We start from the raw sequence: 11436 nt of genomic DNA, 5'->3' as shown, positions 1-11436 counted from the left end.
GGTCCTGCAGGTTTCTGGGAGCTTGTTCCAAATATTTGGTGCATAATATAGGCATAATATATATACACACATACACATACAACAGCTTTTATGGCATACTATATCATGACATTGTTTCTGACTTTTTATGACATATTTTGACATGGTATACTCTAACTCTATTATTCATTTTTTTATATCATGGCATTTTTTGTGACGAACTATATATATTTTTTTCATGGCATACTATATCATGACTTTTTAATGATTTTTTATTATATTAAATTTGACTTTTTATGGTATACTATATATGACATTTTTATGATATAATATATGATATCATCTATTTTATGACTACTACTACAACAATCAATACTGAAACTTCTACTACTATTTATATATAATATTTGGTGCATAAAAACTGAATGCTGCTTCTGCATGTCTAGTTCTGACTCTGGGGACACTAAGCAGACCTGATCCAGATGACCTGAGAGGTCTGGAAGGTTCGCGTGTAGCCTCTATAATAAACAATCAGCCAGGTGATGAAGGTGATGAAGGTGCCTCACCTAGAATATGTGTAATATACAGTTTCAGTATCAGTTTCCAGGACGCAGGAGTTCCTTACAGATAAACTTTGTTTTCCCACGGACTGTATGGTTTTGCATTTATGCGCTTAGTGATAAACCTGATCGAAGTATTGATTGACAGAGATTAATGACGTGGCGCAGGCCTGTGAGGGTGGAGGGTGAAGGAGGTCACAAAGTGAGTTAGGATCCCAACGCTGCTGCTGAGAGAAACCAATGAGACGAAGTTCACCCAGAAGTCCACAGATGAAGTTCACTGTGTTATTTTATCTGTTTTAGAAAAGAAAAAAAATTCTATAATTAATATTGTCAGTTATATTTGTTATATATGACACACTAGAAACAGCCCAAAGGAAAGTGGACTTCAGCCATAACAGACCAAGAGGTCAGATTTAAATTAAATAGAGTTTATAACAGTGGATAGATACATAGATAAATAAATAGTCTATAGCACATATCCTCTTCACAGATGGGTCACTCAATAATATTTTGGATCAACAAAAATATAGTAGTGTAACGTAACTAAAAATGTAAAGAACTTTTTAACATTGTCATTTGAGAATAATAATAATAAATACTTCTACTACTACTACTACTATTACTACTGCTACTACTAATAATTATAATAATAGATAATACTACTACTACTACTTCTATAACTACTACTACTACTACTAATGCTAATAAGAAGAAGAAGAAGAAATACTACTACTAGCCTACTATTATTACTACTACTAATAATAATAATAATAAATAATAATACTAGCCTGCTATTACTACTACTGCTACTACTAATAATAATAAAAATAATAATAATAATAATAATAATAATAATAATAATAAATACTACTACTAGTCTGCTATTACTACTACTAATAATAATAATATTAATAATATTAATAATTTCCTATTGTGTGGTGTATGAAATATTCGTTTTTATTTATTAATCAGAGAGTCAGATCTTCAGTGTGTTAGCTGTCTAATCTCTCTGCTCACTAACTAACTTGTAAATTATGAAATAAATAAACACTCGAGCAGCAGATCTTCTCCGGGCTGCCGAGGATTGATGTGTGTTATATACCATCCTCTTCTTCTTCAACCTCGGCCGATATGAAGCTGCTGAGCGTTTTATCTGACTGTCCGTGTGTGTGTGTGTGTGTGTGTGTGTGTGTGTAGCTAAAACAGTTTAATAAGGGAATTTGAGAAGCAGTTGTGTCAATGTGTTGTGTCAATAGTCTCTTTGTCTTTATAATTTTTTATGGATTTTTTCAAATTGTTCTCAGTGATTAAGTTTGCTGCACAGGACACATTAAGAAATTACATCGAAAAGAAGTATAATTATAGTTATTTCTTTTCGTGTCATTAAGTTTGTTCATTAAACATTAATAGAAAGAAGGGCAGCCTGCCTTTAATTCAACCGTGACAATGGTCAGCCAAAGTAAATAAAGCTTTTAGAAAAGGGTGTTTTACAACTTAGTCAATACTTTGAATTAATTTAAAACAAGTTAATTAAATAGTATTTGCTATTGGATGTTGAGCTCCAAAAGGCTCTAAAGGATTTTTTTTTTTCGATTTAAAAAAAAAGAAAAACTAAAATAAACCTAAATAGGAAATATATTTTTCAATAGGTTCATATTCAAGGCTTTTTATTATAGGCTTTTTGACTCACACACACACACACACACACACACTTTTGTGAGCAGATGTATTTATCTGTGTGTGTATGTGTGCGTGTGTGTGAGCTTCAGGCCTCCTGTCCTATACGTCCCATAATAAACCTAAAAGACAAAGACTGAGCTGAAGATAATTGAAGCACTTTTTCTATTTTTTATTTCCCAAATTTTTAATCACAAATGTATATTTTTAAAAGCACGAGGTCAAAAATATTTCTAACCAAGCGTCGCCTGTAAATTCAACCAGGAAAGTGCATCCATACTCCCAGTTATTCCTGGCTATCATAAAGCTCCATGCTTAAGCTGTTTCCTCTAAAGTTCAGAAATTGATCGCCGCGTTCGATTTATTGATCATCGATCACTTCAATCTCGCTCGGCGTTGTTTCCTAAACACAGAGGCATTTGTGTGTGTGAGATGGTTTCAGTGGTTGACCTGTAGCACATGAATGAATGACTGGCACCAGGAATATGTAGAAAAAATAAATAAATGTCAGCTGTGTTGTTTTATTATCTTATTGAGCAAAAGGCCATTAAAAGCGTTCTGCTTCCTCCTCCTCTCAATAAGGTTAATAATGAGGCCTCTAATTCAGCTTCTCACACCGACGTGCTTCACAGGCTGTTTAAATGAGGAGAATGAAAACAAAACATTATTATTATTATTATTATTATTTTATCGAAAATGTGTTTTATTCGTCCTCACTCCTAAACATGATTGTATTATTTAACACATTTCTCTACACTTGTTATAAGCTATAATGTTTTTCTCACGACGATAATACCCACGTGTGTCAATATAAAATATAGATTGTTACATAAAACAATATAACAGCTGCATCTATAATTTATTTATTTACTTAGATTTAAATTAAATCTCTGCAGAATGACAGGGCAGTTTTTTTTGTGTGCATCTTCCCTATATCCACTGTTCATAATTTCTTTTACATAATTCATAGTCACCCTGTCAGCAAAATGCACCATCTTTAGAAAGAGACTGATGAGTTGTGGCAAAAAAAAAAAAAAAGAAGAATTATCAACATCTATTGAGGATGTTTCCTCTTGGTGGTCAAAATGTGCTGAAGTGCCCTGCATGCATCATTAGAGGACACTGCAGCTTATTTATGTGCAAATACAAAAAAAGTCTCATCTGTTTATCTGCTGTCTAGCCAACATAATAACACATGGAATTGATTGCATGTTTTACAAAAAGAAAAACAAAATATATTGAGTTTTTTTCTTTTCTTTCTGTGAGATGACTAAAGCCACAGCTAAAAAAAGGATATTGAAATGCAAGACATATAACCTGTACACGTTGGCTATAAAGAAGAAAGTTCACATGCTTAGTTTCAAGTTGAAACATTAACTAAATAATTTACAGTATAAGAAAAATCCTGGAGCTACCACAGACATTTTCTGCACCTTTGGGCAATATAGCAAATAATTAGTAAAAAAAAAAGTGCTTTTTTATTTTTATATATTTTGTCACCTTAATAATCCTTGGTCTTTAGTGATGTCTGTCTCATTTCTCTTTGTTATTCTTTTTTATCAAAGCATCCTAAATATTTTATTTTCATGTACATGCCAATGTAATGTGAAGCATTAAAGTAAAAGGCTCACACAGAGTCATTACAGCACATGATGCAGTTTGTGTTGTAATAAGAGATAATTCAACCTCTTTTACTGCAGCATGCGTAAAAAAACAATTCAATCTCGAGACACATAAGATATTATAGATTTATAAAGCAGCATCTGAGTGTTGTAGTGGACATTTACGTTGCCGTAGTCTGGTGTTTTCTCCACCCTGCTTCTGCTGCAGACAGTACCTGTATTTAGAGAAACTGCAGTGTGTGTTTATAAAGTGAGAAAATGCAGTCAATTATCAGCTTTCTCAAGATGAAAGAATACAATAAATCTAATCTAATAAATCAGAGCAAAAATTAAATTAAACAATATCATAGAGAATATGAAAACAGCCTCCTTACATTTGTGATTATGAGGGAATAAAAATACACATAAGACGTTAATAAAAGAAATAGTAAAGATCATTATTTTATTTTATCTGTTTTTACCAACACAAAAGCAATTTGTTATTACATGTTATGGTGCGGTTAACAACTGAAAAAATCATATTGATTAAAACAACTTAACAACTTAATCCACTCGCTCAATTGGCACAATACTGAACCACCAAATTAGGATATTCTCATCATTGATTATATCTGTAAATCAAGAATTTAGACACCGTTTAAGATAACAACGAGATCCAAAAGACCATGTTTCCTCTTTTATTTCTGAGTCATTTTGTTTCTCAGCATTTCGCCGCATGGTGACGGTGACATTTTCATTAATCATATGTCTTTATCAACTGAAAATGCACCGGAGTACAACTTCTCCAGCATCCATATCCTCTCAGGCTCCGGTTGCTAAGTAACAGAAGCAGAGATGTATTGAGACAGAATAGTCAATCAATTCTCCTGTGTGTGTGTGTGTGTGTGTGTGTGTGTGTGTGTGTGTGTGTGTGTGTGTGTGTGTGTGTGTGTGTGTGTGTGTGTTGTGTGTGTTTGTCATAGTATTGCACAGCCGTATTGTTTCTGCAGTTGACTGTAAGTACAGACTGGGAGAATATATGTATATATGTATGTTTTCAAAATTTAAATATTTTAAATATCCTTTTATCTTCCGTAATGAACTCTTGGAAATTATGATATGAGTAGATCGGATCACAGATTCCAAGATAGTTTCCCACACTTGTCATTTCAACCACTTAATATTGAGAGCAACATCATCTTCAACCATTTTATATCCAAAGGTCAAAGGTCACCTAGCTTCTCCTCCAGGGATTATCTGCTTTTCATCACATCCCTCAGTGCAGTTTGAGGCTTATATGAGGGGAAACTCTTATCTCCAGCATACAGAGGCAAAGCAACAGATTATTAGGAAGACCTTATGGTGCCTGTACCCAAAAGGGACGCATTGGACATCATTCGCTTCTTGGCCCCAGATCGAAAACAGCTCCGAAAAAAACAAAAAAACAATCCTGACCTCTCTGGAGTTTGTTGTTCTTGAACAGTTGTTGAATTGTTCAACTGGGAAACAAATGCTTTTTCAAGTCTATTTTTTATGATTAATTCAACATATGAAAAAGGGTTATTTGAGTTTTTTTCTCATCCAAATACAGATTGTTATGCCCTATGAGATAAATGAGTGATTTGGGGGTATATTAATACATTTTTAAAAGTTGGCCATAGTCAGTCTGGTTTATGCTTAGGAAGGTCACAGTTGATTGTGATGTGGAAATTGCAAATCGAGACAAACCACTCTATGAAAACACACTTCTATCCGCTCAGCTTTTCTAACTCGAACAGATTTTTGTTCCGCAAGCTTCAATGTTTAAAAGATTGATACAATATAACCCCCAAAAAGGGCATTTAAAATACAAGTAAATGTACTGATTTACTTTAAACCACCTTCTCCGTGTCTGTTTCCTTCAGGTCTCCTACAGCAGGAGGCTGAGAAATATGCCGGTTTCATACACCCCATCGATTTTGCCCTCGAACAAAGACAGACGGAGAGAGATGGAGGCAGTGAGCGGAGGAGAGGAGGAGTGTGAGAAATGAGAGATGACGAAGAGCCACAATGGTAAATGTTCTTGTTTTATCTACCACATAGATTCTGTTTGCCGATTATTGGCAACTGAAAAAGGAGATACGAGGAAGGGCATTTAATATTGGGAGGATTTTAAACGTTGTGTGTTTACTTCAGAGGGGGAAACACACTCATGAAGCTGGCTTCGAGCTCCAAATGAGGAAAAATGTGGCGTTTACTCTGAGTGTGACACAGAGCAACAGAGCGAGGCATGGTAACAGAGAGCAACAGGGAAGAAGAAGAGGAAGAAGAAGAGGAGAGAGGAAGGTAGAGAGAGAGAGAGAGTTGGGCTGGTGTTAAGGTGATTAGTCTGGTGGGTTGGCGATAGAGAGAGTTGATCAATAACCTATCGATCTCCCATTGCGAGTGTCAGGGGGGTAGTGGGAAAGAGAGGGAGGGTGAGAGGGTGAGAGAAAGGATAGGGAGGGAGTCGGTCCTGACTTGACTTTTAAAAATCCTTTACTCTGCAGATGACAAATAACCCATTAGATTGCAGGAGAGCTGGAAAATCTGGAAATCCGTCCTGCTGCACCCACACACTCACACACTCACACACACACACACACACACACACACACATTCACACACACACACGCCTGTGCATTTTCTGAATGTTGCACATATTTCTCACTTTCAAAAAAGCACGGCACGGACGATTTTTCAACTACGGCTGCATGCAAAAGAAAAATCATTTCTGTAAGTAGTGTGGAGGAACTATTGAGCTCAATGCAGTGAAGTTACTTAGCAGACCATTACTTCAAAGGATTCCTCTAGGCAGAAATATTCACTGAAGCAAGTCCCACTCGATACTCCCCCTGAAGCCTTTTTAAATGTTCTGCAATAAGTCTATTAGAAACAGGTGACAAATTTGAATGCAAACAGGAGCAGAAAAGAAACAAAGCTGCCGATCTCCACTTACTTTTTTGGCGAATTTTGGGCTGCAAAAAGACAAATGTGTTGCATCCAAGAACTTCTCTGTTCAGGGCATTAACCAGCGAGATGATAGAAGATCTTGTGAAAATAATCAGATGGTGAAACATGGCTATAAACCACCCAGCACCTCGGGCCTCCTCACAGCCAAGAACAGTGGTTATTAGAGTCTGAAAAATGAATACTGAGAGAAAAGTAGTAGTAGTAGTAGTAGTGGAGTCCTTAAAAAAACAACAAAGTGAGCCACAGAATGATGACACTGTGTGCATGTGTTTCTGTGCAGGTGTCTTTATGTTTATGTTAGGGTTGTCAATCAATTAAAATATTTAATCACGATTAATTGCAAATTTATCACACATTTTTTATCTGTTCAGAATGTACCGATCTGTCTATAAGATCTGTCAAGGTATTTAATACTCTTATCAACATGGGAATGAGCAAATGTGCTTGCTTTATGCAAATGTATGTATATATTTATTATTGGAAATCAATTAACAACACAGAACAATGACAAATATTGTCCAGAAACCCTCACAGGTACTGCATTTAGCATAAAAAATATGCTCAAATCATAACATGGCAAACTCAAGCAGGCAACAACAGCTGTCAGTGTGCTGACTTGACTATGACTTGTCCCAAACTGCATCATAAAGTGGGCATGTCTGTAAAGGGGAGACTCGTGGGTACCCATAAAACCCATTTTCATTCACATAGCTTGAGGTCAGAGGTCAGAGGACCACTTTGAAAATTTTAGCGTAAATTTGGAGCGTTATTTAACCTCCTTCACGACAAGCTAGTACGACGTGGTTGGTACAAGTGGATTCCTTAGGTTTTTTTAGTTTCATATGATACCTGTATCTTCTAGCATCTAGCTCTAAAACAACCTCCGAAAGATCGATTGCGTTAATGCGTTAAAGAAATTAGTGGCGTTAAAACAATTTTGCATTAACGAGTTATTATCGCGTTAACTTTTACAATTCACATGAAAGGAATGTAAAATAAGTTTGGTAGAAACCTGTAATGGCTTTTATAAAAAAACACACCCAAAGGACATACCATAGGTAATAAAATTACTATGACAAAAATCCCCAGTACATTTTAAATATTAGTGTTCAAAACATTTTACATATAAAAAATAAATAAAGTGTAATATCTAGGAGTAAAGTTCAAACAACAAAATAAATAAAACATACAAAGAAGCAGGAGTAATTACTATATTTACAATTTCTAAGAGTGATCATTTTTTTCAAATTAAATGTTTTTGTCAGCAGAGCATTTCTAAGTCTCTTTTAATAGAAAATCCATTAAATGGACATTTTAGGTTGAAAAATAGATAGAAAACTTTTATACAAAGCAAGATGAAGAATCAGCCTGTCTGGGTAATTATGGAAAAGAGTTAACAAAATAATATCTAAAACAATGAGGTAAATCTGCATCCTTATTATCTCGCCTTAAAGACAAATGTACAGGTTTGAAGAAGTCGATCATAGTCAATAACTGACATTTTTAAAAAAATTCTTTGTATGTGTGTCACCAGGAAAGGGGTCACGGTGTTACAAGGTTTGTCACTCCCCGGTGTAATCTGGACCGCGCAGGGTGGGGTCAGAGTTGAGGGGTGAGAGGTGAAGGGTCACTTTGGAGCTTGAAAATACCACAGAGCCCAAAGGACGGATGTCAAAGTAATAGAGGAGAGGATGGTTATTGAGCAAGCCATCATTTTTATTGTCAGCTCCCATATATACCGGAAGTCTTTCACTACAGCAGGCGGGGTTCAGGATTTGGTGCAGGTGCCTCTATTGGAATAAAAACGCGGCCCTTTTCCTCTCATGAATCACTCGCTTGGCTCCACTTTCTCTTTGCAGAGGCTTTGGAGATTTGATGGATTCTCCTCGCATTGGGGCTCAGCTCTCAAATAACCATTATCGTTACGGATCCTGCTGACTTCAGGGCTCATTTTGGACAAATGGAGAGGGCTTTTTGATATTTGAGGGAAGCCACGTATAAGAATGGTTAATGGGCAAAATACAGCCTCTTTGTCCGGGCCTCTCTTTCTCACCCACGCTCGGCTCTCCTCCCATCCTTCATCCCGCCTCCATTTCCTCATTTTCCTCTCGTTTCTCCTCCTCCGCCCGGCTCTCTCCTTCTTGTGTCCTTGTCTCCTGTGTGCCACTACTCCCCCTCCATGCCTCCCCTCTATACCTGCTCACAGAGCCCCTCCCCCACCCCCAGTGTCTCCGCTGCCACGCAGTCTCTCAAATTAATGTAGAGATATTGACATGTGATGGGCCTGGGAGGCATACATCATCAGGAGGGAGAGGAGGAGAAGAGAGGGGCTGGGTGTGGTCTTGCCATATGGATGGAGCAGTTTCAATCCACCCTACAGCAGCTGCTTTCTGTGCAGCGAACATCCACCAGCTTCGCAAAGTTGTGGACAGAATCTCAAAATTGACTTCCTCTATGACTCAGAAAGCATTAGAGGTGGAAGTTAGACGGAGAAGCACACACACCTTTTACCCACATAAACATCACCACCCTCCACGCTACACTTCATCCTGTGTAAACTGGTTAAGGTGCTGCTAACAATGTGCAAAGGGCCAGTTTGTCAATATGCCAATTACATAGATGAGGGTATGCAAAGGGCAAATGATAGCCAATCATTGAAGTGCTTTTACTGTCCTCTAGCAGGAGCCGACCCCCCTGACCCCGTTTGATGACCCCTCAGGCCAAAGGTCTCCTCTCCGGGGGGTCAGAGGGCATTGCCGTGCACTGGCCGGAGAGGCGTTGCTATGGTAACGGCACTGGCCCGAAGAATGGCAAGGTGTGGCTTTCGGGGAGGAGAAGGGGTCGCGGTGGACATCAGTGACGTGATGTTAAAGCTGCATTCAGGAGCAGCTGGAGAAGATGTTTCCAGGTGTGACACACATACTTTTGACTCCAAAGTTTGAGAAATTATTCTTATTTTTTTACGAGATCAAGGCTGGTGCAGTGGTTAGCACTGTCGCCTGTGTTAGTGTGGGTTTTCTCCGGCTTTCTCCGGCTTCCTCCCACAGTCCAAAGACATGCAGGTTAATTGTTGACTCTAAATTGCCCGTAGGTGTGAACGTGAGCGTGAATGGTTGTCTGTCTCTATGTGTCAGCCCTGTGATAGTCTGGTGACCTGTCCAGGGTGTACCCGCCTTCGCTCAATGTCAGCTGGGATCGGCTCCAACCCCTCCCAACCCCCCCCTGCGACCCTGAATAGGATAACAGATAATGGATGGATGGATTAACATGATCAAAGGTCAGTCTTTTAATGTTGCATTGTTTTATCTGTTTTGTAAATAAAACACAGTTTAACTCAGTGGTGGAATGTAACTATTTAGTCCTGTACTGCTCTGTAGTACACTTTTTTTATTTTTGTCCTTTCATTAAGTAAACTTTTTGTCAATAAATGCCACTTTATTTTTGCACTCCTGCTTATTCAACATCCCTTTTTAAGGTTTTCTGGTGCCAAACCGAATGAAAATTGAAGTACATTTTGCACTTTTATGAGGTATTTTCAATGCAGGACTTTTACTTTGGGTATTTTTACATTGAGGTATTATTTTGAACCTATAAATTAAGTTTCTGAATACTTATTCCACTACTGCTTTTATCACCTTTAATGTACGGCACACCTGACCTCATTCATGTGAACAAGCACTTTCCTCCCAGCACATCTCTGACTATTTCATGCTTTGTTGCACCATCTTGTGGTGGTTTTACACACAACCACTGTTGAGGGTTCTTTATCATAGCTGTCTGTTGTTTTTATGTTATGTCATGTCCCAGTGCCTGCATGTCTTTATTATGATCTGCCTGTTTTAACTTGCATGCTCATCTCCAAAAAATTATGAAATATTTCAGTTGAGTGGCAACATTGCTGGAGATACATGTTTCTGTACAGAGTTTAATAACATCTCACTGTCCGTGCATTTCATCTGATTTATCCCCAACCTCAGTGTTTCATACAGTAGTCACTGGACTCAAGACCCACTGACTGGCTTTTTTAAGGCTTTCAACCTCATGTCATGGTCATCATCATTTAATTTTTTTGAAAATGTAGACAGAAAGAAGATCACTGGTGAGCACTGTTTCTCTGCAAGTCACTGCTCTCTCTCTTCCCTGGAGATTCACCCATATTGTTCTCTATAATCACCTCAACTCAGGTCAAGTCAATTTTATTTGTATAGCCCAAAATCACAAATCACAAATTTGCCTCAGGGGGCTTTACAATCTGTACAGGATACGACACCCTCTGTCCTTTACAGAAACCTCAGGAAGAGCAACAGAGGAGGGATCCCCCTTCCAGGATGGACAGACGTGCATGCCGTGTGTACAGAGTAACAACATGATACAAATACAATATAGACAATCCATATGACAAAATGAATACATATAATGTGAACATATGTGAGAAGGTGGATCCAGGAGGATGTCAAGCAGCTTCCAGGCGTCGCCAAACAGATAGAGTCAGAGCAACACGACCTCCTTTCCACGCCAAACAGTATTTTATTTAACTTTTATTTAACCAGGAGTAAAAACTCATTGAGATTAAAAATCTCTTTTCCAAGAGTGTCCAGGCCAAGATAGGCAGCAGCACAGTTACA

Source organism: Sebastes fasciatus, chromosome 11, assembly GCF_043250625.1.
Source record: "Sebastes fasciatus isolate fSebFas1 chromosome 11, fSebFas1.pri, whole genome shotgun sequence".
Classification (NCBI taxonomy): domain Eukaryota; kingdom Metazoa; phylum Chordata; class Actinopteri; order Perciformes; family Sebastidae; genus Sebastes; species Sebastes fasciatus.
This window is presented reverse-complemented; position numbering follows the sequence as displayed.